Source organism: Lemur catta, chromosome 7, assembly GCF_020740605.2.
Source record: "Lemur catta isolate mLemCat1 chromosome 7, mLemCat1.pri, whole genome shotgun sequence".
NCBI lineage: Eukaryota > Metazoa > Chordata > Mammalia > Primates > Lemuridae > Lemur > Lemur catta.
In genome coordinates, this window is record NC_059134.1 from 36,375,206 (window position 1) to 36,399,115 (window position 23,910).

Consider the following 23,910-nt stretch of genomic DNA (forward strand, 5'->3'; position numbering starts at 1 on the left):
TTAACATTAAGAATCTACTATAAATTACTAAAAACTTGTGGTACTGAGAACGCACATGAATATAGCAGTAAGCCTAATAAAAAAACACCAGTACATTACACAACAGAATATGTCAAGGAATCACCAAATAAGCCTTGGTTTTGAGTAACTGCAGTTTGTTTTTAGTGTGCTTTCAGGGAACTACAAGTGTCAGATTGTTTGCTAGAGAAAAAGTTACTGGGTGTGGCAAAGTAAAAAACAATTCTATGGCTCTTGCTTGAACAAAGTTTTAAAATGCAAACTTTGCTGTTTCCTATTTGTATGTAAATTGCTAGAAAATAATGGTCATCTGATATTAAAAATTAAAGAGCTCATAAAGAAGATCCATAATAAAGTAGTCACTCAATAAATGGGAGTTGAGCTGAAGTGAAATTGAGTAACTAACAGAAATGGAATCAAGGAATTCTCTTTCCGTGAAGGCCTTGAGAAGCACAGCCATGCGGCAATGGGCACGTCCACAGCGGTCATCGGAGATAGAATTACCAGAGGGCCCTCAAGCTGCTCTTCATTCCCATGAAAGTGCAAAAAAAGCACTGGGCCCTCTGGGCAACTATGTTAAGGTGCCATATTGTAGGATGGAACAAGGTGGTTGTTTGCACACTGTAAAGTTGGTAAAACAAATTAGCCTAGCTTGAGAAGGCCTCATTCATTTCTATACCTGGTATATATTCAGGGTCTTATTTCTGCACCCTGTTTTACGTGGATCCATTCACCCTTCCGGCAGGCAATATAAATTAAAGCATCTGTTTCTGTGGATGAACCAAAGTCTTAAGTGACGAAGGTGCTCCGATCCGGAAAGAAGTCCTTTGATTAAAATGAATCAATCTTTTATGTCACAGACTAAGTGTGCATAAGAGTCAGACAGATAAGGATGCCAATGCAGGGATTACCACTGACTGCGTTGTGTTTTAGAGAAAGCACTTAGCCTGTGAATCTCAGGCTCCTCATGTACAAAAGGAAAATACTAATCCTTTGCAAGACTGTCATGAATATGACTTGAAATTGGCTTAGCACAATGTCTGGTACAGAAGGGAAACTTGAAACACTGATTCTCAACAAATGTTAACTATTAAAACCATTATTTATTATGATGGCAAATACAAAATATGAAATATTTTCATTGTAAGCATAACATATTTAATCTGAGTATTAAATTACTATCTTCAGGAGAGCTTCAGTGAAAATAAATAGTGGTGCTAGCCTCTAATGAAGACCAAACAGTTTGTAATCCCATAAATGATATGTGTCTGGCAAGCAGTTCCAGAAGATTCCATCCTAAAAATAACAAATAGGAACTAACACTTGGCCAGATTTTATCCACGGTTTTTATAAAGCTAAAATTCCATAAAAATTAAAAATGAAAAACCACAAAGACTTCACTATTGCTGCAACCCTAGTTAAAAATAGAAAGTTCAAAGGATGAAATAAACCACCCATCTTCCTACCCTGGGGGAAAAAAACTTGAAAAGAGGAGGTAAAGAAACAGTGGCATGCTGCAGTTTCTCTGGATTCTCTTCCTACTGCAGTAACTATTACTCTACTCCCTCCCTTGAGACTTCTCTTCCTCAGACTCTTGATTTCAAAAGGGTTTGTCTTTAGCCACCTTGTTTTATCTCAGCGTTTCTCTTTATAAAGTACTATCTGTAGATCTAGAAGCAGGCAACTCCTAAGTGGTCACTGAAGTTTAGATGAGGTAACCCCAAGCAAAAGTCCCCCAAAATATCCCCCCCTTTGCCTTTTTTCTCTTTAACTAGAAAATACTGAGTTATCCACAATAAGAATTTACAGTTTTCTCAAGCTTCCCAGTAAAAATGGGATGGCCTGGCATGCTTTACCTTGGCTTCCTGGTCTACCTACCCACCCATGACCTCTTCCCCAGTCCAATCACTCATTTTCTACTCTTTGCCAAGCATTTATAACTGCTCTCTTATCAAGAGATTCAGTAATGGAAAGCCTCAGTAATTTAGCCTCACTTGCAACCCATTTTTCTCTTGATTACCTAAAGTATCTATCCACCCAAGGTAATGACTTTGTTAGGGCATTTGGTGTTACCCTTATCTTTCGTGTCACATATTGGCCTATTGCCAACTCTTAGAACTTATTTCCTTTTTCCATCCCACTCTCCTCGGTATCATATGCCAAATACATTTGTGGTTAAATCATGATTTGACATGTTTAATTTAGTTTTAAAGCACCACACTAAGTTGTTACCTCCTAAGCTATTGAAGCATATCATCTTTCCTCTATGTTTTCTGACTCATCCTTTCTCTCAAACTATTCTTTGCACACTCAAAATTCCAGCCAAACAAACCAATCTAAACTGAACTCTCAACTGCCGACAAAGGCATTCTCCACTTTGGAAACAGCCCTTTTTCTCTGTTGTGACCTTCAAATGTCTTCAGATAGAGAGGTACTCACAGCTCCAGGACTGTGAATCTGTATGGTACCTTGCAGGGGCTACAATACTATTAAGATATAAAGAGATGGTTTGCAAGAGCAACTGGCTGAACTTAAGGATAGTGCGTGTAGTTTACTTCCATCCTTTGAAAGCACCTTTAAAGACCTGCCTCTCTTTAAAGTAACCCTGAAGCCACCCTAAATATTCCAATCAGGGCACTATATCTGCTGATTTACAGACACCAAATACTATGTGCCTTATACGCAGCCAGAGGTTCAGAAAGCTATGGATATTCTTAGTGCACCTTCCTGGTGCTACAACATTTACTTGAAAATTGGGGAGCAGGAAGCCAAATAACTTCATACTGTTTTGCACTTTTTAAAATGCACATATTGCAGGTAAAGCAGAATTCATATGCATTAACTAGTATCTGATATTTCCAATGAGGCAGCTAGTTTGGGCTATGTCCGCAGACCACAGAGGGGGTACATTTCCCCTCCTGTGATATTAGATGTACTTCAGGAGAAATCTTTGGGAAATACTACATTACCGTAACTTGCCTTCTTTTTGTACATCTACTGAAATACCCTAGACAATTTTGCGTTTTATTATTATACTTATGTGTGTCTAAGTCCCATAGTCCTCTCTGAACAGTACGCCTGTGGAGGGCAAAGAAACTCTCCAGCCTTTAACTGAATCTTTACTGCATCCAGCACAAGACCTTAAAAATAGGAGGCTGTCAATAAACAGAACAGAGTGTGGGAATTCAGAGTATTTAGGAGAGGTAAACTAAGGCCTTTTTAGGATGGCAGAGAGCAATTAGAGATAAGAAGCCAAGTGACACAGACTTGCCCCTCGCCATGAGCAAAAGAGGAAAACCAGAGCCCCAACAAACAACAAACACACTTAGTGATCCGGACATCAAATCAAGTAGATGAGATGTGAGGAGCCAGACAGAATGGCTAGCTGGGCAAAGAAAAAGCCAGCCCAGATATTTTACCTACTAACCTAAACCTCAACATTGCCTTATGAGAGATCCACTCTAAAAATGATTGTTTCAATTTACTCATCTATAAAATGGGGATGATATTAACATATCTATTTCAAAGAATTGTTATGATGACCAGCTGAAATCATGCATGTAAATGGTTCAGCACAGCACAAAGACCTCAATAAACTACCACAATAACTGCTATCATTTAATTTTTGAGACAGAGTCTTGCTCTGTCGCCCAGGCTAGAATGCAGTGGTGTCAGCCTAGCTCACAGCAACCTCAAACTCCTGGGCTCAAGCGATCCTCCTGCCTCAGCCTCCAAGTAGCTGGGACTACAGGTACACAGTACCACACCCAGCTAATTTTTTTATTTTTAGTAGAGATGGGGGTCTCGCTCTTGCTTAGGCTGGTCTTGAACTCCCGACCTCAAGCGAATCTCCCAGAGTGCTAGGATTACAGACATGAGCCGCCACATTCAGCCTACTATTATTTAATTTTTAAGGAGGTAACCAATGACTAGAAAGACATGTCAGTTCTTGGCTCTCAGTTACTAAACCTACAGACAGTCTACTTCTCTGGACCTGTAAAGATAACAACTCACCGTTACATGATGGCACCAAACTTAATAGAGCCATGGTGCCTGCCAACCAAGGAAACACTGGAGTGACAAGAAACACCATGAGTCAAACTATCTCTGTTCCAAAAGGTAAATTGACCATTTACTTCAGTACATTTTTCTCTCGGCTGTTATACACCAATAATAAAAGTTACACAACACCTATATTGCCTCCAATGATTGAGTTTATTACTACAACTTCAAAAACATATCATCTCAGTATTAATAGATATCTGCATACCAGCATTCCTTAAGAAAAACATTCCCATACTCAATAATGAAATCTGTTTAATCAAGAAAAGAAACAAACTAACACACTCACATAAGCCTCCAAAAATTTCCCAAGCACAATTTAAATACAGTGACAAGCTTAGAATGTGAGTATAGATTAAGTGGCTATGTTTAAGTTGCTATGTTTACTGGGATAGCATGTTTGGGTTTTCACTATTTGTATTTTTCTTTGACCAAATGAAAGTGTATAATATGCAGTATCATGGCTATACATGAACATTATGGTGACAGCAAAAAATTTGTTCACATAGCAATATGACTAATGTTCTCTTAAAGACTGGAAATATTTTATAATGAATGGTAATTGGAAGGAGAATACATAAACCACTGTCTTGAACAAGATGTGGATGTATGCTGGCATCATGCCTCATTCTTCCAAAAAGAAACAAAAAAGGACACTGTAAAACAGGGTAGAGCCTGGACTGCCAGGAAGTAGGGCACAAAGATCATTATTCTCCATTTACACAGTGTTTTTTGTGAGTTCATTTCAATAAACTCATTATCCCACATGTTTACAGACTTCATTTCTCTGCTATCCTACCCCATTTTGATATACTAAAGCAATTTTTGAGACTATTTTGGAAAAACAGCATTTTTAAATTGCAGATTTCACGGTGTGCCCTTAGAGCCAATCCCCCACCCCATTTTTAAGATACCACAATAAAAATTATGATTATTGGTGGACTAAACTATTTTATTACTTTTTCTGTTCTAATTTAAATTCCAAGTGTTTCACTTTTAAGAGACTGACTATAGCCATCTCACCACCTTAAATACATATGATGAGATTTTTCAAATCATATTTATACCCCTTATCTCCCTGGAACTCTACTGGGGGAATAAGCTGCATAGATAATTATCTCCATTTTACAGATGAGGAAACTAAGGCCCAAGGTTAAGTGACTTATTCAAGCAATAGAATTGGGGCTGGAATCACAGTCTCCCAGGGTCAGGTCAGCCCTTTCCATAGACCTTAAATAATTTCTGGATATTCCTTTTAAACCTACAATTCTACTATACCAGACTTAGCTCAATAGGAAATACAAATTTCATTTTCACCATACCATGTATAATTTTCATTTCTATTTATCATATTCTCACTTTTAAAAAAAACTCTCATTCTTATAGATCTTCCTATATCCCCACTCGGTAACTATTTTAACTGCTGACATACTGTATATTTACATAGAATGGTTATTATAAAAATCCATAAATGACTTGGAAGATAAATATATTTAAAGTATTATTTTTATTATTATGGGATGATTATACTGACCAGAAAGCATAAAGATAAATCTCAATCTTTTATTCCAAAAACTAAGTACAAACTAAATAAACCTCATTAACCTAAAATGCTGTGCTATTTATTTGAGCCACTAATATGCACACACTTCAGTGATCTGTACATAGTCAGCAACTGCCTGCTGTGATTCTGAATAGCAAAGACTTTTCTTAAGCAACCAAAACTGAGGAATTCCAACTGTGTCAACTTGTACAGCTATGCCTGGCCATAGCACTTCCCACACTCTCGAAGACGTGTTGTCTGTAATTATTTTATTGCTGCACATAATAGAGACTTTCATACAAATGATACAAACAATTTATGCCAGGCTTTAATTAAGTTAGCACATAATCAGCTGATGATTAGGTCACCATTCAATTCAAAAACTTAACAAATCTATATGCGTTTTTCACCTCTTTTTGCCTGGTATTTTTGGCTTACTTCAACACTTATTATCAGTTTTTCAACTACTGAAAATTTTAGGTGCTGTAATTTTTATTTACCATAGTACATCCATTTTAAGATCCTGAATTGCAAGACCTCTATCTAATTTTAGAGATGTTAAAATATAAAAACTGTGAAACTTAAACTCAGTGAGTCATGGTGTATCTTTATATTGTATGCTTCGATCAGTCACATTGAACAATGACATCACATGGAGCATGTGACATTGTCAATTAAAGAAAAGCTGCATCTCTAACCTCAAAGAGATAGCACATGCTGCACTACACCTGGACTACCTTTTCCTCTTTCCAGGCCACAAAACCCTAACACCATGAAAAGCCTGCTTTAGAAATAGATCTCTATTGTCCCTGTTATGACAGTGAAAAATAAGAAATCAGTTCTCTCTAATTTAACTTTTCATTCCTTAGGCATAGGGCCTGAAGCCTACAACCCGCCCAGTCCCTTGGGTTTGGTTTTGGCAGAGGCTCCAAGCCTAAACAAGACAATGAGCCTAAAACAAGACAATGAGCTGATGATGGCTACCAGCAGCTGTTTGTTTATAGAAGCCATCTGAGAATGTCAGAAATGCTGCAACAGTGGAATTGTGGGCAATACTTTACAAGGGCTCGCCAGATAACGAACAAGACAGTACTAGTCTCTCTCTGTATTTTCCAGATGAAAACTCATGAGAAGAGAGTTTTCATATACAACTGAGAAATGAAATTGTGTATACTGCTACTGTTTTTTCCACAGGCTCATAGATTTTAAAGAATTTTCTGGACTTAAAAAGCTAAGACTCACATTCAGTTCAGATGCTATGCAGTGTAAGGAGCCAACCCATTGTGATTCCACCTCAAGGACTCTTATGGCAAGTGAAGTAAAGTTTGTGCACTAGTTGCCACCAGGTCTGTGGTGGGATGGGGCAGGAGTAAGCAATGTCTTCAGCCTCCATATATACACACACACTGTCGTACCCTGCCCTGGTTTATTTTTCTCAGTGCATTCATCACCATCTGACCCCACAGCATATTTTACTCATTAATCTGTCTCACACCCACCCCACTCCATTAGAATCTAAGTTCTATGAAAGCATAAATGTTAGCCTGTTTTGTTCACTATTGAACAGATTTGGGCCTGGTACATGAAAGGCACTTAGTTCTGCATAAACAGATGAATGGGACCAAAAGCACCCAGGAAGATCACCCAGTAGTGGCCTGCATAAGATATGATGTGTATATCCCTGTGGTGGAATAACACAGGATAAGCACAACACTTTTTTATTATTACTTCTATATGAAAACAAAGTAAAAAATATACTTTAATGAAACGTTGGCTGGCGATAGGCAGAATGGAGCTACAAAGGGATTAGTCTTATAGGGAGTGGGGTAGGTGTTTAGAACGGGGTATATATTTCCTCTCTTCTTTTAGGAGTAATTTTATAAGAATATATGGAAAGCACTATACTAGAACTAAAACATCACAAACAACAGCGTTCTTTTTTAAAAATACCTCTGAAATGTTTTCCACTTATGCATTCCAATCTTAAAAAATTTTCCTTACAACTAATCTGAATCCTGTAATCAAGGACTACAATTAAGTTTCCCCGGAATTTTATTTCCTGCAAGCATGAAATAGAACTCAGGCAGGGAGAAAGAAGATAGTGAGGAGTACCTCATCTCAAAGATCCCTAAAGTACCAGGTAGTTTCTGAGAATCATAAAGTTAGCACTTGTTACATGGAAGATCTTTTATGTTGCTCTTTATTTCCCCACTACACATCTTAAACATGTCTGATTTCTAGGTCAGTGCTCAGTGCTTCAATTCCAAATTGAGAAAAATTTCTTTAATGTTCCTCCATAATCTAATAGTGTTCACGTTTAACAATGACTGATAAAAATTTGTCTTTATACACACAGATTAAATCACTATGGTTAAGTAGAATCTTACTAACTTGGCAAGAAAAACTTTTTCAAATACTTCCCAAACTAACCAGTCTAAATTTCATTTATACCCACCTTATCATGTGGTTATAAGTAGTTCTAAAGAAAATTAACTCAAAGATTTACAATTTAAATGTTCATCTAACATAACAAAAGTCTGCTTTGTACAGGACTTAAAAATATGTAGACTTTGGATTATTACACACACATAACTAGGCAGAAAGTCAGAAGCCAAGGGTTGTAGTCCCAGTTCTGTTCACATTAATTTACGTGACCTTACAGGACAACTTAGCAGGTGACAATGTACTAGGTGACAACTTCTCTGTGCCTAAGGAGATAGGACCACAGATGACATCTATGGACCTTTGGAAAGGGCCATCACCAGCAGAATGCCTGGCACGTAACAAGCACTCAGTAATTCAACCAAGAAAGCTTTATAAGCAATAGGACCTGTTGCTTTGAATTATAAAATACAGGAACTCAAAGCACGTCAAATATAGTACCGCTACCACCCTGCACCGTGTTCCTGCAGAACAATCAAATGTAGTCACTGAATGAGATGATATGGCCATTTCAGCCCCAGGGTCACCTCCCTTTCAAAGTTTCCAAGCAAACGAAGGAAGATGCTGACACCAGTTCAGCAATCACTTAACATTACAAGGGCATGTATTAACTACACAGAACAATAAGTCCTCTATCATCTAAGTCACTGGTGGGGAATAAACAGATTATTTTTCATCAATAAGATCAGGGTGATGATAGTATTTGACCCACAGTGAGCAAGCAGCAGAAGGAAATGGTTTGAAGCATTAGTAGGAACTAGCTTAGGGAATGGAAAGGGGAGAAAACTATTACTAGTTATTGTCTTGTTCACATCAGCTGCCCTTGGCTCAGTATTTAATAGAGATCACTAAGATTTCCTCTAAAGTTTATTTATTGAAAAACCCACAAAACTAAATTGGGAGTCTCAGGCTAAAGCAGACAACCTTGTGGATGGATTTCCCTGTAAGCCTGGGCGTGCCAGAACTGCACACTGCAGTTCCTACTACAGCGCAAAGTACAGCTTGCTCTAAACATTAGGTAAGGACAAAATAACAATTTTCAGATTAAAATAAATACTTCTCATACTAGGTCATTTTATTTCACCAAAACTAATCTCTATTTTCACAATGGGACCCCGTGGAGAAAAAGTCTTCTGCATAGAGAAATCTGCTTTATAAGCAGTATCTGATAGCGTGTGTACTGTCTCTACCGCTTTGCTTTAGGCTTACAGCAGTTAGCTGGTGTGGCAATAATTTAGATTCCTAGTAAGTACACAGGACAAGGAAGCTAGCCCTTCCAGGTTCTTCAAGCTAGGCTAGAGGCTGCAGAGAGAAGGCAGGGGATGTGCAAAGGTCAGTGACACAGTGGACATTCTCTAACAGGAAACAGTCCACATTGAGTTTCCCAGATCTCACACTCCCCCACTTAACCTTCCTGACTACAGACTATCTTGTGGCTTTTCGGGAGGCACCACATCTCACTAACCGTAAGAATAAGAGTCCCTCTTCCCTCTCTTTATGACAGGTACTCTGCAAAGGAGCCTTATAGTCCATCAAATAGATCTGTCTGCTTTTTCCCCCAAACCCATGGGACTGGAATGAGCCATCATGTGCAGGAATAACTGTGCTTCATACACAACCCTGTGGACCTCTGTCTCCTTAGGACAGGTAAAATAGGCCAGGCACAGTGGCTCACGCCTGTAATCCTAGCACTCTGGGAGGCCGAGGCGGGAGGATCGCTCGAGGTCAGGAGTTCGAGACCAGCCTGAGCAAGAGCGAGACCCCCTCTCTACTAAAAATAGAAAGAAATTATCTGGACAGCTAAAAATATATATAGAAAAAAATTAGCCAGGCATGGTGGCACATGCCTGTAATCAGTAGACAGTACCTCACTAATACAGCTACTCGGGAGGCTGAGGCAGAAGGATGGCTTGAGCCCAGGAGTTTGAGGCTGCCGTGAGCTAGGCTGTCACCACAGCACTCTAGCCTGGGCAACAGAGTGAGAATCTGTCTCAAAAAAAAAAAAAAAAAAAAAAAAAAAAAAGAGGACAGGTAAAATAAAGTATAACCATAAGTACCACCTCTACTCACACATGCTTTCTCCCTATATATATATTTTTTAATATAATCCAGTAAGTATGGTTCCAAAGCTTCATCAGCCCTGTGTCAAACCATAACAATGGCCTAATCTTCCCTGGAGCAGCAAAGCCTGACCCTTGACAACAGGAGGAAGCAGAAGGTGCAGCCATAGCCACCCCATCCCTTTATCTTGCACCTCCTGGCACCAGCCCCCTTCACTTTCAGGAACCACCTACATCAAACTGCCTTCCAGGCGCTTGTCCTCTACACTCCCCATTCCCTTCCCCCTAGAGCATAAAACTCCTGGGTAATGTTGGCAGCTTGGACAGGACTGGCTTCAAATGGCAAAGAACAGCGCTTTGGTATCAGACAGGTTTATATCCTACTTCTAATGACTGACTAGCTTTTGTTTCCTGGAACGAATTACTTAGCCTCTTCTGCAAAGGCTCAATTTTCTCTATATAAAAGAAGAATGCTAGTTAGTGCTCACTTCAGTGTTGTCTGGAAAATTAGAGAAATAAATTCTGTGCCCTAGTGTTTACTCAGCAAATATGGTTTTCTCTCCTCATACACCAAAGGAAACAACCGAGTGGATCATATAAGAAATTAGGGAGAAGGGGCGGACGATGAGCTGTTACCAGCACAACCAGGCCTTCTTAAAAACTTTAACATTCATGAAAAAAGTCACAAAATAAGAGAATCTAAATGTGTTTTAACATTTTAGACTTCATCATCAACAGGAAAAGTTCCAGAAATGATACAAAGAGGATGAACACACAGACATACAAGCCTTAGTGAGTTCAAAATTTAAAAAAAAAAAACAACAAACAAAAAAATCACACTAATAAACTTTTACCTCACAGGCTGACAAGTAAGTGAATGTCTTTGAAAAAAATAATTTTCAACACATACAACACATCACACACAAAATCTTTTTGCGGATATTCAGTGCTCTAGGTAAAAGCCTCCGCCACTAGTAGTTTTCAAAGCCGCAGCTGGACTGTGGGTCAGATGGCACTCAGCGGTTGTGTGCGCTGGGGGTGGGGTATGTCAGGAATGAATGTGGTTATCAAGGCATTTCTAAGTAGGGAACCCTTGGAACAACATTAGAGTGAGGGTCATGGGAAAAGAAGTTTTGCTCACCCTACTTCCTGGCAGCATTTTCAGTACACAAGCCATAAGCAACTCATGTTTACAAAAAAGGAACAGGGACAGAGGGGCTTATGAGATGAAGTGGGAAGGGGGACTCGAAGTTTACATCTGCACAGAGTACACCTTAGTTACATTTTAAATTTTGTTTTTTAAAAACTCTAGAAATAGTTTAAAAGACTTAGCACACTTCACTGTACAAAATGTTTAATCCTTACTGCTTCAGTACATTGAATAAAATGAAGCAGAGTAATTTTATCTAAGTTCGCACAAATGAAACTCAATTAGAAAAAAAGACAATCACAATACATCTACTTTACTCTTTTCAAAACAAAATGCAATCTGAAGTTATTTTTGAGAATCACAGAAAAAATGTTTCTCAGGAGTTCAAAGTTTCAAATCAAGAGTTCTTCTTGTTGAAACAAGATCGTTTAAGAACTAGGTGAATGGACCTGAACTTAATAACAAATCCAAGAGTATTTTAATTACCAAGAGTCAAAAGATAGTTATTTTTTTAATCTCTTTGGTAAAATAAAACTCCTAACTAAAGATAACCAGTTAACAAATCTCAAATTATATGACTAATACAGCTACCTCATTTTTTAAAACAGGGACTCTAAGATAACTTACAAAAGAAGAAGAAAGCCATTGTCAAATGTGTATATTTCTATTGTGTGTTTCCTTGACTTAATCCTAGAATTCTGGAAAATTATATGCATTTTTCAAAAAGATCTCAAACTAGGTTTGGGCTTAACAAACAGCTTTTTTTCTTGAGTTCTGAAGTACATGCTTTCTTTATAACTATGGATTCACCAATGGGAATGGCCTCCTGATTGCCTCTGAGCTTGAAAGTTATTAAATTAAACAGTCAGACAAAATATGGAGCATTGACCTTGGCATGGAATCCAACAAGCATAGTTTTTTTCCCCGTGCTTCTTAAAGAAAAAGAAAACAAAATATTCAAACTTGAACTGTAATAATAAACAGATTTCCACATGTTCACTTTATAATAAAAAGTTTCTACAGTTTAAATACCTTTAGTAGTTAGTTCTATAGTTCTATATGTCTATAATTCTCTAACATAATTTTGCACTTTATTTTAAGAGATAAATTGTTTATAAGCTTTACACATATTACTCTCACTGATAAAACGCACGATAACCTCTCCTTACACAAAAATAGGTAAGAGACCAATGAGCAATGTTTTGATCGAACTGTAAACTGAGAAAAAACATACACACACATTAGAATTACTGAGTTACATCTGCTTTAAGTCATTAAGCTAGTGTCAGATCCTTCACATGTTACTTTTTTAAACCTAAAACAAAGATGGCGCTTAGTTGTTAGACTCAGCCTTAAGTATTTACCACAATACTATGAAGTTCCAAACAAACTAGCAATCTGAAATATCAGCATCCAACCTCTCCCAGTTATTCCAATGAATTTCAGCCCTTTCTACATTTGAATGCCCCATCTACTAAAGAAATGCCTTTTTCCCACCTCCCCTGCCACATTATTTGTATTAAAGATGACGAGAGACAACATATGTAATTACCTCTGAAGCATTATAGTATAATAATTATAACCAAATTAATATTTGACAGCTATAAAGGTGACCACAATATCTCTACAACTCATATTAATACTTCCTGTAATCACTTAAGGAAAAAAGTACCATTTCTTACACTGAATATTCTCTCAGTTCTCCCAGTCCCCATCAAAATATGTGAAAACATCTTGGGTACAAAAACAAAGTCTTCTTTGATATCTCGCCACTGCCTCCTGTATGCAAAACATTATCAGGGATTTTAATATGATTTATTTCTCATCTTATAAAGAGTTTGCAACCTGATTAGAAAGAAAAGGCTGTGTGCCTACTTTCCAAGGAAGAGGAATGGGAAGGGGCCTGATTGAGCAACAAGCGAGCCACTAACACAGTAATGTGGGCTGTGAGCCCCTTTTATGTCCTCTCCCAGCAGCTCAGTCAATGTAAATCTGTTAACATTTAGTGCCAATAAGAAGTTTCAATAAAGATCCATTCTTCAGCTGTAAGTTTATCCGAGAGTAGAGTTCATTCATTCAACAACTAAGCATCTACTCAGGGGCAATAGCAGGGCCTGGCACAGAAGTCACGGTAAGAGTAAGTGTTGAGCAAGGCCAAGATGCTAAGCCTCGTGGGGCATGATACCAATACAACCACCGATAGAAAAACAAATGGAAACACATAAAAGTTTTAAAGGACAAGCTAGAATTAGACTTTAAATGATGCATGAATCACATATGGTAAGAGTAATAATGGCTCTCACTAATAAGTGGAAGCTAAAGGATGGGTACCCATGGGCACAAAGAGATGCAAAGGTCATTGGAAACCAAGAAGGGGGGAGCGTGGGAGGGAGTGATGGATAGAAGCTTACCCATTGGGTACAATGAACCAATGAGACTATTCTGGTGACCTGCACACTAAAAGCCCTGACTTCAGCATTATGCAATGTATTCATGTAACAAAAACATTTGTACCCCCTCAATATTTTGAAATTAAAAAAAAAAAAAACAGTAATTATGATTAAAAAAAAAAAAAAAAACAACTACAACAGAAAACATAACAATCGCTGACCAGATTCTATGCTAATATTGTCTCATTCTATCTCCACAACCCTCCAAAATAAGCACTGTAATTTTGTAGCTGTAATCCTGAAAGAGGTTAAGAGACTTGCCTAGTTTGCATGCACGGGGAGTAGAGGGGGCGGCGGGAGGGTGGAGAAACTTATTATCACTTATAATAAAATGCTATTATCATTTATAACAAAATTAACAATTCCTTAATATCATCAAAAGCTAGTCCACATTCAAATTTCCCCAATTACTTTTTTTTTGTTTTCCACTTACAAATAAGGATCCTAAAAACATCTACTCACTGTATGTGCTTAAGTCTCTTAATCTCTAAGTCCCTTTCAATGTAGAATAGTTCCCTATTCCTTTTTTCCTTCTTTTCCCCGAGACATTGACTTGTTGACTGAACTGGCTCAGTTGTCCAAATTCTGGATTTGGTTTCGTGCTTCCACAAAGTGTTGTTGAACTTGTTCTTCTATCCCTGGTGTTTCCTGGAGTCAGGAAGTTATGTGTAAAGGCTTGATCAAAGGTAGGGAGAAATCCGGAATGATGTTTTCTTCCTGTCCTTTGTTTTCTTTTTGACAGAAGACTGTTATTTATGTAAGCCAAACAGATGCACATTCTTAACTTTAAAAAAAAGACAAACTGTGCTTAGCTTACTATAACAATAAAACAAGATCCTTTTGGAAGAATTAACCTGTACCCTCCAGGTCTAAGTGTTCAAAATCATTCTATTTCCTACAAAAGGTGCTACCAAAGTATTTTCTGGAAATCAATTGAAAGAGAAAAGACAGTGTTTAGAAAGGAAAAGCACACAGAGCTTCCTTTTAGGGCTGTGACACTGCCTCTGCAATTCAGCCCCATTTATCATGTTTGGGACAGGATGGTAGCAGCCCCACGATGTGTCTACCAGGCATTTCTGTGTGCCCAGAGCCCGTGATTTCTCAACCCAGGTTGATTCCAGGAAGGCAGCTCAAGGGGATTTCCAGCAAGTTCTCCCCATTACCAGAGCCATCCTCAAGTGATAATCGGGAAGCCCCCGGCATAGATCCACGAAAAAGGAAATTCTGAGGCTACTGTGGAAAATGGAGACATAAAAGAATAAGAAAAGCTCACAAAGCTTCACAAAATGGTAAGAATTCTCCATCCCTATTACTTGCTCAAGCCTAAAGCTTTAGGCTTCAAAAACAAACAAAAAACCAACTTTGGACTAACCACATTATGATCTCCCACTGCCCTACTCTAGGTGTTCCCAGTAGAAATAGTTGGGTCATAATTTTTTGGAAAAATACATCCCAGCTCTAAAAACTATCCTTTCCTTTCTATGGCTTTCCTATACTCTCTTGATTTCTGAACACTGCACATGTGGCCACACTACCTATGTAAACAAAGACAGCTACTCAAATAGTATATCAAACACTTAAATACTACAAGTAAAATAGTGTCAAATCACTGACCTCTACCCAGTCCTTTCATATTTCTAACTCTTAAAAGCTCCTGTAAGACTGGAAATCACACAAACTACTCCCCAAATAAAGAGAACATGACTTAACTGGAGTCACTTTTGGCATTTCCTCCCCCAGAGCTTAGCAAGCCTCTTAAGAAAAGAGGCCAGGAACAAAAGGGGGATTCCACTCACAAAGAGAAACTAAAGTAGGAAAAGGCAAGGCGCAGGAATTTATTTGACCTGGCATTGTCTTAGTATTAAACTCCACACACAAAATGAAAGTAATTATAAAAAAAATAGTCAAGAGAAAATTGGAGAAAATTAGAAGGAGATGGGAAATGAGAGATTTTTTTTTTTTTTTGGTCAGGTCAAACTCTTTAAAACACAAGTGAGAATATGGATCTTGAAGGGGTCAGATAGAAAGTTTCACATCCAGTTAGTAACTGAGCTGAGTATCTCCTCCAAACCCCAAACACACGGCTTTTTTTTTTTTTAATTTCAGACTGTCCTTACCATGCAACTCAATTTCACTTCTGTATCTGTCATGAGTGTAAAGCAACTACATCTGTATAGTGATGACTTAATACGTGAAATGAAAGGTGTGTTCCATCTTTGGTATCACAGCACATATGTGTATCCCACTCTTAGAAATCTGAAAAGATGAGAAAACTGGAAACTTCAGTTTGTTCTGTTACAATGTCAGTTTCTCTAATGTGAGTGAAGTCATCCATGATTAGTAGATAGAGCATAAGAAAGTCACATTGGTTCAAGTGTGACTGCTTTTCCAACACATTGTCATTTTGAAGCTGTCAAGGACAAGCCTTTGAGTGTCTTAGCTATATTTGAAGACTTTAAGAAAAACACCAAAAATCCTGCAAAAGAGTTTTCCTTTAGCCTATGAAGTGACTGATTTAGTGGATTCAATATCCATTACACTTTCCACAGCATGAAGCTATTTAGTGAAGCTGTGTGTACAGATCTTGATTGTTTATATTAACAACAAAATAATTAAGAAGTCAACACCATGGAGATTTTTCTAAAGGAAAAAAGAGCACCAGAGTTTAAAGGGATCAACTGGTGCTGGGTACAAATGTTAGTGGAATTTTAACTCTGCTGGTACTTTTTTTTAATCAGGACTATTTGTTTCTCTTGATGTTCAAGTTTTACAGGTTTTTAATTATCTGTCCTTAACCCTATTTATTACCAGTAAGTCCTGTTATATTTTTTGGTACAATACCTAAAGAAGGTTAAGCTTGTTTAGGAATACATTACGGCAGAAACACCTGTGTGCGAGAAAAAGTAAAAGAATATAGTAAAAAAAATTATAGGATAAGCATGTCTCATAGATCCATCATAAGTCCACACAATCATCAGACTACCTATTATACTGCACACCTGGTTGAGTAAAACTATTTACTATCCCGTCCAGGTTCAATTATGTACTCTAGGTGCTTCTCAAATGATGTGCATTTGAATTGCTTGGGGGATCTTGTTAAATGCAGATTCTGCAGCAGGCCTGCAACAGATCCTGAGGAGCTCCATATAGTAAATGAAAGTTACCAGGTGATGCCAATGCTGCCAGTCCATGGAACACACTGAGCAAAAGACTCTAAGAAACACACTAGCTTTCACTGGCACCAAACTGACATCATGCTGCATGGTTTACCTTTGTTTTCAACCAATTTCTTAAAATTTCTTCCACATACCACCAGGAGAGATGACAAGAGACACTCTGAGAACAGGCAAGAGTGTGTGTATACAGTGAGAGCAAAAGTACATTTTACCCCCATTCAAAAGGATTTTTTGTTAAGTCAATGAAACACTAAAATGTTCTACACAATTAGGAATCTATTTTATCTACTATGAACAAGTTATAGCCTATTTTATAAATACTTTTCTGAAATTTAAGATTTGTAAATGGAGTATTCACATGAAATTTTCTAGGACAGTCCAACTGTAGTCAAAATTCTTACAAATTGAACAGATTGCAATATGTATTGTTTTTAAAAACAGACCTGAATTGAGGACTAATGCTGGACTCCTGAGATAACCTGAGGCCCAACTCCTCTCTGTGAGTTTACTGTTCATGAAACTGGCCTCAGTGATCGTTTTAAATATTGATAGTTCAGTTGTCTTCTTGTAAATTTCTTTGTTCTCACACATCACCCTATTGAATAAAAACTTTACTAGACAATCCAGCTAATACCAACAGAAGAGTCCTTATACTTTTATGATAGTGAGATAAACTCATGGAATTTGATATGTTTTTAAAATAAATACTGTGTCGGTTGAAAGAGAAGAGAGAAATTATATACATATCTTTTAAGACCTTCAAATGTATAAAGGCCTGCTACTTTAAAACCAGAAAATAATGCAGCTCTATTATTTCCATTTTCACCCTCCTCCTAGTCTCAATAGAGGTGGTTAAAAATCAGACAAATAAAGCACTTCAGCTAGCATTAGATCCTATAGTCTAATGATGGAGCTCATTTACAGAAAGAATGATCCTAAAAACTTAGCTTTTGCAGAAAGTTTCTTTACTATAAGAAATTTTCTAGAAGCCATTGTGTAGGTAATTTGTGTAAATAGGGGGAATTTTAAATATACAAGAGAGACTGATCTCTTAAGGAATTGTTCTTAATCTCAATTTATGGAATCCCACTCAGCAATCCATTCATAACCCTAGTATGCACTTAGAATTATGTTTGCAAACCTTTTTCCTTTCTTAACCCTACAGTGCTACAGACACTCAAAAATCTTTGCCAAATGAATAATTTAAGCTAATATTTTGTTGAACACTTATTATGTGCTAAGCATTTTGTCAAGGGCTGTATAAGTAATCTTAGATAATCCTCATGACAATCCTATGAATTAAATACTTTTATCCCCATTTCACAGATAAGGAAACGAAGACTTGAATATATTAAGTAACTTGCCATAAGTCACCCAACTAGTTGGAGTCTGCATCTAGATTTGAATCCAGCAGTTGAACTATAGTTGAACTATGCTCTTAACCACTATTTTTACACTTTGTTTGCAAAAAGTGAAAGTGCATGCTAAATCTCAGGCTTTACATGCTCAAAGGTTACACTGGATTTATGGTGATTTACTTTGAAATACTTCATTATGAGTAATATGAAGTGTGTGAATAAGTTAATCTGACTCAATATTTTGGGGCTGGCTAATTAACATAACATGTCCTAACTGAATCATCACCTTGATGTGAGATAAAATCTTGAGAGATACTTCATATACTAATTAAGGCAGGCTAAGTAGCATAGAAAGGATTAGAGATAATTTTGCTATTGGCAAAACTGCTGCTTAAGGTATTTGATGGGAGAGAAGGAACAGATCCTAGCCTTTAAATGAATAAGGCAAAGACATTCATTATGCCACAGACACAGCTCTGTATACCTGGTACACCTGGGCCTGGGCTGAACACAGGACCTACCACTCTTGCCCAGGGACATCCTGGAGTCTGATGTAGAGTTAGGTTCTTACCCAAGAAGTCAGTTGATATACCTGAGGACCTACAGAAGGAATTCTCCCAAGCCCGACAAGCATGGCTGTTTGTGCCTACTTGCAATCAAAGGCCCATGTTTTGTTAATTTTGGTCTGAGCCAATGTTCCCCCTGGTATGAGTTTGCAGAGGTAAAGACATATAGACTATATCCACCTGCTTCTAACCAGGAAAAGCTATTCAATCATCATTCACTCAACATTTATTGAGCACTGTCCTAGCTACTTCACAGTGAACACAAAAGATAAAACCCCTATCTTCATTGCACTTACACTGTAGTTGAAACAGACAGTTTAAAAAAATATGTATGTAGTGTCTTAGATAGTGGTAAGTGTTACATAGGAAAAAAAATAGGAAAAGGGACAAGGAAGCTGTTCAACTTTAAGATGGTGAGGGAAGGCCTCTCTGAGAAAGCAACTTTTGAACAAAGATCTGATGGAAGTATGGTATTCGCTAAATCGAAACAGGCACTCACTTAACTGCTAATTGGGTTAGGCAGATGGCTACGCTAAGATTCTCTTCTTACCAGCTGTATATTTACTGACTAAACAATAGCTTGCCCGATGCACTCAGCAGCCCAGATGACCCCCACCCATCCCTGTTCCCAGGGCCCCCAGAGTGGTTCACAAAAGCAAACCTCACCGAGTGAAAGAACCCATTTCTCAGAAATGATCCCTTCCACTGACAATAGCTGGATAAGTGACAAAATGAAAAGATCTGCCCACAGTTATTTAGAACAGCAGAAAAAAATTCTTTATCATGTTGACTTCAAACCTTTAGAACACAATATAAATCTAGGTTATACTGTGAGGCACCAAGGCACCATTCCCTATTTTAAGGATTATTTTATTGAAGGGAAAAAAATTGAAAGACTGCACAAAATGATACAGCAAAAAAAAGTAAAAACCTACAGTCATGGCCCCATGACATTTTAGACAGACTACATATATATTAATAGTATATAGTGGTTCTATAGTAGTGTAACATTGAATTTTTCCTGGACTTTTTTTATGTTTAGATACACAAATACTAACCATTGTGTTACAATTGCCTACAGAATTCAGTATAGTAACATGCTATTCAGGTTTGTAGCCTAGGAGCAATAGGCTGTATTATATAGCCTAGGTGTGTAGTAGGCTATACCATCTAGGTTTGTGTAAGTACACTCTGTGTTTATGCAATGATAAAATCAACTAAGGACACATTTCTCAGAATGTATGCCCATCGAGCAACACATGACTTACTATTTAAGCAACCTAATTTAAGGAAAAAAATGCAATTAAAATTTTGCAATTTGTTGGACATGTCCTATGTCAGCATTTGCATGAGGTTTAATCAAAGACATATGCCATTCTGATAGTCCTTGAGAAGGAATTCAAGCTTTACTGTGCATATTCAGTGTTTCTTAAAATCTGATTGTGAGAAAGCAACATTGGCTATCCAGCTGCAATTAAATTCCAGCCTAAAGACGTCTTTCTTGGTCAGAGGATACCTCCAGACTCACCCAGACAGCATGAACACAGAAGGTTTAATAGCCATGCGTACCTTTGAGGTCAAATACAAAACTGCTGATTTCCTCCTAAAGAGAATTCAGATGCTGATGCTCAGAAAGATGTAGTGATAGAGCTTCTCTTCCTGCCTTGTACTTGATGGAAAGAAATCATGATGCCCTTGTGGAAAATGAAGCTACACAATCCACAGTGCATCAGACCTTCCCTAAATAGAAAACTACCATCTTGTGTATTTGGTCAAATTATTCTTATTTGAAATTAGACAAACTTACTAAGTAGGGGAAACAGTGTTCCATAATGTTCACGATGCTCACACCAGTCCCTGAGGAAAGAGATTCTATTTTAGTAGACTCTGTTCCAGAGAGTATGAATGCAAGAAATCCATTTTAGAAATGTTTGAAAAATGACTACTTTTTAAAAGTTAGCTTCATTTATCTAGACCAGTGGTACCTTTTTGGCATCGGGGACTAGTTTCGTGGGAGACAATTTTTTCCACAGACTGGAGAGGGGTGAGGGGTTTCAGGATGATTCAAGTGCATTACATTTATTGTGCACTTTATTTCTATTATTAAATTGTAATACATAATGAAATAATTTTACAATTCACCATAACGAAGAATCAGTGGGAGCCCTGAGCTTTTTTCCCTAGCGGGTCCCATCTGGGGGTGATGGGAGACAGTGACTGATCTGACAGGAGGCGGAGCTCTGGCAGTGATGCGAGCCCTGGGGAGCGGCTATAAATACAGACGAAGCTCCGCTTGCTTGGCCGCCCCTCACCTCCCACTGTGCAGCCTGGTTCCTAACAGGCCAGGGACCAAGACCGGTCTGCAGCCCAGGGGACATGGCGGGGGGGGAAGGGGACCACAGATCTAGACAATTTAGGTACATGAACACTTTGTCTCCTATCAGTTTCCTATCACTTTGTTTCCCAACCACTAGAAAGCCCATCCCTTTATTTTCTGACTCCTTCCTGACCTTGAGATGGCAACCCTCTATTCCTTAGTGTCACTGTCCTCTCCTAAGGCATCCTTATCCCTCTCAAGGGAAGCCCTTCTAGGCACCGATCCCCGGCTAAACTGGAAAAGACTGGAATTTTATTCCCGAGACTCAGCTTCTCTGCGCCCAACCATCACACGATGTGCGCTGCTCACCCCACCCCTTTTGCAGGTGGGAGGCCTTGGTTTTCAGCCGCCAACTGCGTGAGTGAGGAGACTGAATCCTAGCAGGCTTGGTTGTGGAGAGGTTTCAACACTAGCTTGTCTTCTTAGAAGGGAACAAGATTTGTCAGTTAAGCTGAATACAGGGAAAACCAACTATTTTTCTCTTCTATACTCTCACACTCAACACTTCTGCGACCACATGTGTGTTTTTTCCCCCACACCAACCAACTCTGCGACGCCAGCTCGGTGCCCTACAATTCAATTGAATTCTGACATCAACCACAGTTCACACAGACCCAGTTTAAGGGCTCAGTCCCACGGGGTCAGTGGCCGGCGCGCGTTGCCGGGCCCCGCTGCAGCGCCAGGTCCGCGCCGGCCAGAGGCGCGGCACGCAGGGAGCGCCACTCACCGGAGACCCTCGAGAAGACCAAGCAGCTCCTCTTCCTCGGGGCCCAGGCCTGCCTGGACCACAGCGGGGATGAAGGCTGTGCAGTCGTTCACCTGCCAGAGTGGCAAAGCCCGGCCAGCGGAGGCCCCGAGGGCCGCATGTGGGCATCTGAGGATCGGACCTGACGGCCGCCCGACCAGGTGCCTCGGGCAGGCCCCGAAGCCGACCCCTCTGGGGCAGTGCCCATCGCCGGCTCCCCGTGCGCGAGCGCCGTGGACGGAGGCGGTCTGTGGCCAGTGCGAGTGAGCCCTGTGCCCACGGTGTGCGCACCTGCTGGGGCTGCGGCGCGTGGCTTATGCCCTGCGTGGCCTCGTGGGCTGCAGTGATGCTTATGAGAAAGCGCTGTGCACCAGCTGCGCCTCGTTCCGAAGGGCCCGGCACGTCGGATGACAATCACAAGTAATAGGCCCCTAGGTTATCCACAGTTTCTGTCCGACTTGGCTATAAATCAGAGGTTCTGGCAATCCCCTCCCTCAGGTTCCATAATTTGCTAGGACAGATCACAGAACTCAGGAAAATAGTTTACTGACTATTGCCAACTTATTACAAACGATATTTTCAAAGAGACAAATGAATAGCCAAAAGACTAGGAGCATAGGTACAGGTGCAATCACTCACGCCTGTAAGCCCTGCATTTTGGGAGGCCCAGGTGAGAGGATCGGTTGAGACCAGGAGTTCGAGAGCAGCCTGGGCAACATAGTGAGAACCTGTCTCTAAAAAAAGAGAGGGAGAGAGAGAGAAAGCAAGCGTCTTTCACCTGGAGTTGGGGTGCACCACCCTCCTAGTATGTGGATGTGTTCAGCAACCCAGAAGCTCTCTGAACCTCATAGTTAAGAGATTTTTACGGAGGCTTCATCATGTAGGCATAATCTATTATTAATTCAATCTCCAGCACTGAAAGTTCTGGAAGGTGAAGTTTCCAGGATTCTAATCATGGCGTAGTCTTTCTAGTGACCAGCCCCTATCCAGAAGCACACCAAGAGTCACCAAAAAAGACGCTCTTATCACCCAGGAAATTCCAAGGGATTAGGTGCTCTGTGTCAGGAACTGGTGTCAAAGGCCAAATATTAGAACAAAAGATGCACCTAGCACCCCTATCTAACAGGGTTTTAGAAGCTCTCTGCCAGGTACCACGGGCAGAAACCATACATATATTTTTTACTATGTCATATAAGCAAATTTTACATTTTACCAATTACTAGCATATATCAAAGTGCAAGTACATTAAATGTTAATAATGATTTTCCAGGTTTGCTGCACAAACCACTTCAAATAAAATTATTAGAAAAACAAACTTTTCTGAATAAAACAATAATAATTTCCTCATAGTCTTCATTTCTTTCATCTGTGGCTCTTCAAACACATGACAGCAGGTGATTCTCACTGATCCCTGTGAGGAGCAGAGGAATTATAACCAACATTCACTTAAATCATTCCCCTAAATCTACAAAACAATTCTGCAGCATTCCTCAACTTTCAGCCCCCCTAGGATCACCTCACCTCCCAGCTGGAATCACGATTTCAAATTGAGCAAGGTCAGATGAATGCCAAATGAAGCCCAGCTGGTTCAGATGTAATAGCAAAAAAAAAAAAAGCACCACTGAGAAGTCACCCAACTGAGCTCAGCCACTTAAGGGAAAGTAATTCCAATCATCTCCACAACAAGGCAGACAGCAGCAGCTCGATCATCCACTGAAGGAGCTGAAATTATACAAGGCTTCCCTGGTGAGGTTCTATAATGACTTTCTGGTAGAGTTCCATGTAAATGACAGATACGGAAATATAGCTCCCCAAATACTACTGCTTTCTTTTGCAAATAAAAACTCCATTTTCCTTAAGAGTTAAAAAATATTTTGACCTTTTTTCATTTGCATTACATAGTTCTAAACAAAGCAGTAACTGTCATTGCACTTATTAGCTTACATTTATTAAAAAAGTACAC

General features: G+C 39.1%; 1 protein-coding gene and 1 pseudogene across 1 annotated transcript in view; one reads left to right on the forward strand and one right to left on the reverse strand.

Annotated features, from left to right (window-relative positions):
- ARHGAP42 (Rho GTPase activating protein 42) overlaps positions 1 to 23,910 on the reverse strand; it is a 277,047-nt gene that overhangs the window by 224,744 nt on the left and 28,393 nt on the right. The gene's annotated exons all lie outside the window — the stretch shown is intronic.
- LOC123641119 lies at positions 429 to 22,358 on the forward strand (annotated as a pseudogene).